General features: G+C 39.8%; 1 protein-coding gene across 1 annotated transcript in view; it reads right to left on the reverse strand.

The window, feature by feature from the left end:
* Positions 1-7,311, reverse strand: part of LOC116863076 (catenin alpha-1-like) — a 55,976-nt gene extending 48,665 nt beyond the window's left edge. Inside the window, exon 1 of the mRNA XM_032850572.1 lies at positions 7,201-7,311. The gene's annotated coding sequence lies outside the window, so the exon portion shown is untranslated. The remainder of the gene's footprint in view (positions 1-7,200) is intronic.
* Between the last annotated feature and the right edge of the window lie 66 nt (positions 7,312-7,377).

Consider the following 7,377-nt stretch of genomic DNA (forward strand, 5'->3'; position numbering starts at 1 on the left):
AGCAGGGAGCCTGCCTCCCCCCTCTCTCTCTCTGCCTGCCTCTCTGCCTACTTGTGATCTCTGTCAAATAAATAAACAAAAATCTTAAAAAAAAAAAGAAAGAAATTAGAGCCCTTGTGTACTGCCAGTAGGAACGTAATATGGTAAGTATGACAATTTCTCAAATAAAAAATTAAAAATTAATGTACCATATAAGCCACGTTGATGAAGTGTAACAACTTTTTTTTTAACATTTATTTATTTATATGAGAGAGACAGACAAACAGCCCCCCCCAACAACTGGTGGGCGGTTGCAGAGGGGGAGCCTGACATGGGGCTTGATGAGCAGGAAACCTGCTTTTCCCTCTCCCATTCCCCCGCTTGTATTCCCTCTCTCCATGTCTGTCTCTCTCTGTCAAATAAATAAAATCTTTAAAAAAAAAAGGGGGGGGGCTACATAATGGAACAGTAAGGGATCATTAATACGCTATATTAGTATTGTGCAATTAATCATGTCATCAGTTCTAACACATACATATTTCACATTTTTAAGTCTCTAAAATCTGGATGTGTCTTACAATTGAGGTCATTGCCTAGTTCATTTGGCAGTTCTTTTTTCTAACCGATACAAGAAATAAAGGTTAATCTTAGATTACTAATAGGGAAAATGTTCAAATTATAATAAATAGTAAATTACAAAAGAGCACATAAAATAAAAACTAATTTTTATAAAAGTTACTGACAATATACATGTCTAGAAAAAAGATTATAGAGGATCTACCCCAAAATGTCAGCAATATTTATCTCTAGGTACTATGAGTTTTATTACCAAAAAAAACTCTAATGAAGTGGAGGTAAAGTCATGCCTCCATCCCCTGGCACAATCCTATATATAGCTTATGTATGCCTACTTTAATAATCCAGTATTTATTGAAGAGTTATCTGCTATGGGTTTAGAAATAAGTGAGGTATCACAGGAGTCAAAGATTCAGAAGAAAGTAATCGCCCTGAAGGAGCTCAGCATCTCGAAAAAGAATTTATGGTCTAGAAGAGTCTAAAGGAAGGTAAACCAGCAATTTAATGCTATTTAAATACTGAACTAGTTCACTAGTTTTACTTGTAAGACAACCCACTTAATATGGATAACACATTTCCTGTTCAGGACTGAAAGAATAAATTAGCATTTTATCACATTAGATGTTAAATATCCTTTATAAATTCTCTTATTCATTACACAGATGATGAAGTTCAAACTCCCAACTGGGAGTCTTAAGATTAAAAACTAAAAACACACTATCATCCTAATTCATGAGACAGACATAATCAATGACAAATCAGCAACAGCAAGAAATACTCTAAACATAACTCTTCATTGTTCATTAAAACCTTTTAAAAATTAAGAAAAAAAAAATGTTTTCCCTACTTTTTCCTTGTTCACCACGCCTTCACTGTGCTGGAGGGTAAAGGGCCTAGAATACTAACTTAGTTCCTGACCTCAGGGTATCCAGTTTAGCTGAAGGGGTTAAAAAAAAAAAAAACCCCACACAGGAGAAAAGCTCCATGGCACTGGATTTAGCAATAACTTCTTATATATGACACCAAAATCACAGACAACAAAAGAAATAAACAGATAAACAGACCTTGATCAAAATTTAACTTTTGTGCACCAACAGGGTGAAAAGGGAACCCAAAACCTGAGAGAAAATATTTGCAAATCATACACTAAAAAGGGATTAATATTCAAACTATATGTCCACTACTGGATATTTACCCAAAGAATATGAAAACACTAATTCAAAAAGATATATCCATCTTTATGTTCACTGCAGTATTATTTACAATAGTCAAATTATGGAAGCAGCCCTGGTGTCAATCAATTGATAAATGTATAAAGAAGATGTGGGGTGTGTGTGTGTGTGTGTGTGTGTGTGTGTATACACACATATATACAATGGAATATTACTCAGGGTTCCCCGGGTGGCTCAGTTGGTTAGGCGTCGGCCTTTGGCTCGGGTCATGGTCCCAGGGTCCTGGGATCCAGCCCCCCATCCTCCCACTCCCTCTGCCTGCTGCTCCCCCTGCTTGTGTTCTGCCTCTCTGTCAAATGAATAAATAAAATCTAAAAAAAAAAAAAAAGTGGAGTGTTACTCAGCCATCACAAAGAATGAAATTGTAATCATTTTCAACATGGATAGATCTAGAAAATATAATGCTAAGCAAAATAAGTCAGAGAAAGACAAATAATAAAATATGATTTCACTCATATGTGCAATTTAAGAAACAAAACAAAGGAAAAAAAAAAGAGAGACAGCCGAAAAACAGACTTTTAAGTATAGAAAACAAGCTGATAAGTTACCAGAGGGGAGGTGGGTGGGGGGATGAATGAAATCAATAAATGGGATCATGGGTACACTTATTATAATGAGCATTAAGTAATATATAAAACTACACTGTACAGCTGAAACTGCAACACTTTACGTTAACTATACTGGAATTTTTTTTAAAATCCAGAAGAGATGCCCCGGTGGCTCAGATAGTTAAACATCTGCTGTGGGCTCAAGGCATGACCTCTGGGTCCCTGGGATGGAACCTCCCAGCTCAGCAGGATTCTGCTTTTCCCTCCCCCTATACCTCTCCCCCTGCTCATGCTCTCTCTCACTCTGTATCTCTCTGTTCCCAATGAATAAATAAAATCCTACAATAATAAAAGGGGAAAAAAAATTAAAAATCCAAAACATACAAAGAACATCTAAAACTGAACAACAAAAAAGCGAACAACTCAATTAAAATTGCCACAGGACTTGAACAGAGACTTATTCAAAGAAAATATACAAATGGCCAATAATCACAAGAAAAGATGCTCAACATCACTAATCAGAGAAGGGCAAAGCAAAACCACAAAGTATCACCTTACTTCCACTAGGATGTCTAGTTTAAAAAAAAAAAAGAAAGAAAAAGAAAGTAACAACTGTTGGTGAGGATATGGAGAAACTGGAACCCTCATACACTGCTAGTAAACTTACAAAATGGTATAACTACTGTAGAAGACAGTACAGCAGTTCCTAAAAACTATAAGCATAGAATTACCTTACCGCTTCTGGGTACACACCCAAAAGAATTTAAAGCAGGGACAGAAATACATACTTGTACACCCATTTCATATCAGCATTATTATCAGCCAAAAAGTAGAACCAACCAAAGTGTCCACCAACAGATGAACAGATACTAGTGTATCTGACTAAGAAAGGAAGGAAATTCTGACACATGCTACAACTCAGATGAACCCTGGGGTATTATACTAAGGAAAATAAACCATTCACAAAAGAACAAAATACCATATTATTCAACCTACATGAGGTGCCTACAGTAGTCAACTTCAAAGAGAAAGTATAATGGCGGTTGTCAGGGGGCTGAAGGGAGGCAAAATGGGGAGTTAATGTTTAATGTATACGGAGTTTCAGGTTTTGAAAATGAAAAAAGTTTTGGATATGGATGGTGGTGATGAGCAAACAAAAATATGAATGTACTCAATGTCACTGAAGTCTATATGAAAATGTTAAAATGGTAAATTTTGTTACATGTATTTTACCACCAAAACACACAAACAGGATCAGGAGTGAGAATGTCATAGTCAGAGGCAAATTTTAGAATTTCCAGTAAATTAAAGATCACTTTCAGCAATGATGACAAATGTCTCAACAGAAAAAAAAACAAAAAAACAAAAACAACCACGTTAACCAGCCTTCATCAACGGATAGCATTCATGTCAAGAGAAGGATGAGGCACTCCAGTACGAATGCCTGGCAGGTGCAGAGGACATGTAGCAACAATTTACAGTAGAAAATGAAGTTGAGGTATGCCTGGGTGGCTGAGTCAGTTGAGCGACTCTTGGTTTCAGCTCAGGTCATGATCTCAGGGTTGTGAGACCTGCCCAGCATCAGGCTCTGCACTAAGTGGGGAGTCTGCTTGAGGATTCTCTCCCTCACCCTCTGCTCCTCCCATGCCCCCCCTTCACGTGTTTTCTCTCTAAGTACATCTTGGGGTGGGGTGGGTACAAAAGAAAGAAAATGAAGTTGAACAAATGAATTCAGAGCCAGAACTTTGGACTTAAATGCAAACCTAAGCGTCTGATCAGTTAAGCAAGGAGAGAGCAGTAAGTTTCTCAAATGAACAAGAGTACTACTCAGGTGTAAAAGACTGAAAGGTGGAGGGGAAGATAGGAAAACATTCCACTAACTGTGGCAAACACTAACAGAGCAAACGAGCAACCATAATGTTCCCAAATCTCAGATTAAAAACTGAAGGGAGCAGAGGGACAGGTGTTGACCTGGGATTCCTGGAGTACTGACTGATATTTACTGTTTCTTGGTCTAGAGAGTGGATGTGGATGGTCTTCACTCAAATACAGCATTAAGCAGGTATTCTCATGATTTGAGCACACTTCTACAGGTATATTATACTTTAATTTTTTCAAAGTTCTGTGAAAAATAAAAGCCCAGGCCCCATTTCCAAGAACCCCCAGCTGGGAAAAAGACAGACATAAAAATATTTACCAAACAGTACGAAAGATGCAACCACAGAGTATGTACAAGCTACCCAAGAAGCTCTGAGTTCTAAGAGAAAACCCAGAGGCAGTGACATCTAAGGTAGGTTTTAAAGAGTAAATGAGTTTGGGGCGCCTGGGTGGCACAGTGGGTTAAAGCCTCTGCCTTTCGCTCCGTTCATGATCCCAGGGTCCTGGGATAGAGCCCCGCACCAGGCTCTCTGCCCGGCGGGGAGCCTGCTTCCTCCTCTCTCTCTCTGCCTGCCTCTCTGCCTACTTGTAATCTCTCTGCCTGTCAAATAAATAAATAAAATCTTAAAAAAAAAAAAAAAAAAAGAGTAAATGAGTTTGTCAGAGGAATGAGGAAAAAAAAAAAAAAGAGAACAGCTCCAGGAAAAGGAAAAAATATGAAAAAGGCACCAAAGAAAACAAAAACAACAATTTATCCAGAGAACTACAAGTAGTTTCAATTGTTCAAAGATGGGAAGATAATCTAAACTGCAGTGGAAATAGAGAAAACAGAAAAAAGGAATTAATGTAACATGAACATGGATGGAGAGGCTTTCATCTCTGATTAGATATGAGTAGAAAAGAAAGAAGAATGGAATGGAGATGGTTTTCAATTTGAGGCTCTCCATACTCTGACTATTGCCTCATCCTTCACAGTTCCACCCACAAGTTAGACTGAAGACAGGAAAGACTCTTTTTCATCCTTCATTCAACAGTATCTAATTTGCCCTCCAGGCCAGGTACCAAGTCAAAGGCTAAGGTTATCAGGGGGCTCACAGGCCCACTCTGTAGCAGAAAAGGCAAACATGGATATCAGTAATATAAGGTACAGTATAATGAAGTACACCTCCTGGTGAGAAGAGGTTTGCTATCAAAAAGGAAAGCCCTAACTTGAGTCCTGAGATGTGACTAAGAGCTCATCATGAAAGGGACAGAATACATGGGGGGGGGGGGTCATTACTGAGAAAACAAGTCAGAGATAAGCCTGGGCCTCTTACAACCAAACCATATTTAAGTCCTGTCTCACTTCCCCAAAATACAGTTCCTTCATCCACACCACCTCACTAAAATATCAGATCATAAAACTCCCTACAATGGCTTCTTATAGATATTAGAATAAGATCCAAACATATGACCCGGTGTTCCCTGGCAATCTCATGTGAGGCCTTCTCCCCACAGGTCTTAGGTCTCAAAACACATTAAGTTCATTCCTGTCTCAGGACCTTTACACAAGCAGAGGACCCTGTTTCCTTGGTCCAGATCTTCACCACCACTACATACCACCACCCGCAGCAACCAGATCTGGCTGTCATGTCTCAGCCCATTACTTTCTCAAAAAATCCCAGGACCCTACCAGTTACTGCTGATCTCCATATATGGTTTAGGTTTCCAGAAAATAAAGGCGTCTCATTTTGGGCATGCTGAGTTTGAGAAGCACCTGGGACACTCAGCTCTCTGGTGTAAGGTGACCATGTAGGTGAGGTGAGACATCCACTATGAAAATAGAAACTTGGACTTGAGCACCTAAGTTTGAAGATATGGAAACTGCACAGAGAAGAGATTCTCAACTTAGAGGGAGAGGGCACCCCTGATTTCTAACTCACTGTAAGAATGAGACGCTGATGGCAATGAAGGTGATGCCACCTCAACAGTGTCAAAGGCTGAGATATGTTAGAAAGAATCTTGGGTCTGAGTGAACTGAAAGGGGGGGGGGACCTGAGAAGAGCCAAAAATGTAAGGAAAATCAGAAGAGTCATGTCATAGTTCCACCAACTCCTATCCCCCTTTATGCTTCCTCCACTGAAAAAACCCTACTCAAGTTTCATTCAGTTCAAAGGCCACCGCCTTCCAGAGCCTTCCTGGACTTCTCCAAACAGAACTTATTAGGCTCCTCCATGCTTCCACGAGTTTTGGGTTTGTCTGTTTTTCTATCCTTAGTAGTAAAGAAGATATGACCCATGCACAAGTACTATTATGGCACTTTTAACAGTCTGCCTTACACTGCATGGGGAGGTATATATGCCTTCCCTACATTACACGAAGAGCTCTTGGGAACACAGCCCATATCTTACATCATGGGCGGGCCCTTAAAAAAAAAAGCGGATAAAAGTTATTTAACTTAATAAGAGTCAAGAAGGGTACATAATTAAGCAGAGGTTTGGATAATTTCTTTCGTCTTGTAAAACAAAATAACACATCCTAATTAATTTAACTTACATTTTCCTAAAGTAACATAAACCTGTACAGTCACTTCAAAAGTCACTGCTAAATAAAATATCCTCTCATGGAAATGGTTATCCTGTTGCAACAATAGAATGATGTAAGCGTTTCCTTCAACATAAATACGAAATGTCCTTAATTTAGTTGGAAACTTCACATAACTCACTCGTCTAAATTGAAAATTCTGTTCAAAACAAACACCAAAAATAAATAAATACAAATGTTCCAAAGACGCAGGAGGACATAAGAGGGTGTCTGCCAATCCTGGCTCGAGCCAACTGCCGCTTGCATTGTTGGGAAGCCATTCCTGGCGAGCCAGGGTCAGGCATTCTGTCCACATTTTTTCCAACAAGTGCTTCACACACGCACACTCCTTTAAAAGTCAACAAGAAGGAGTTCAACGCCCCCCGGGCAAAAGGACGAACCAGAGTGAGGCGCGTCCTACCCACCAGCACAAGAAGTCTGAGTAATTTCACAACAAAGGTTAACTCGGTACACGCCAAAAGTCCACTCGGGTGTGGCGCACCTTCCCAGCCAGACCCGGTCGGAGAAAGGCGGCACCCCACTCGCACCTTCGCGGGGGGGCCCGGCGAGCCGGAGCGCGGCCTCAGCGAACCTCAAGTCCA

This window comes from Lontra canadensis, unplaced genomic scaffold (genome assembly GCF_010015895.1).
Source record: "Lontra canadensis isolate GAN:19392208 unplaced genomic scaffold, GSC_riverotter_1.0 scaffold506, whole genome shotgun sequence".
NCBI lineage: Eukaryota > Metazoa > Chordata > Mammalia > Carnivora > Mustelidae > Lontra > Lontra canadensis.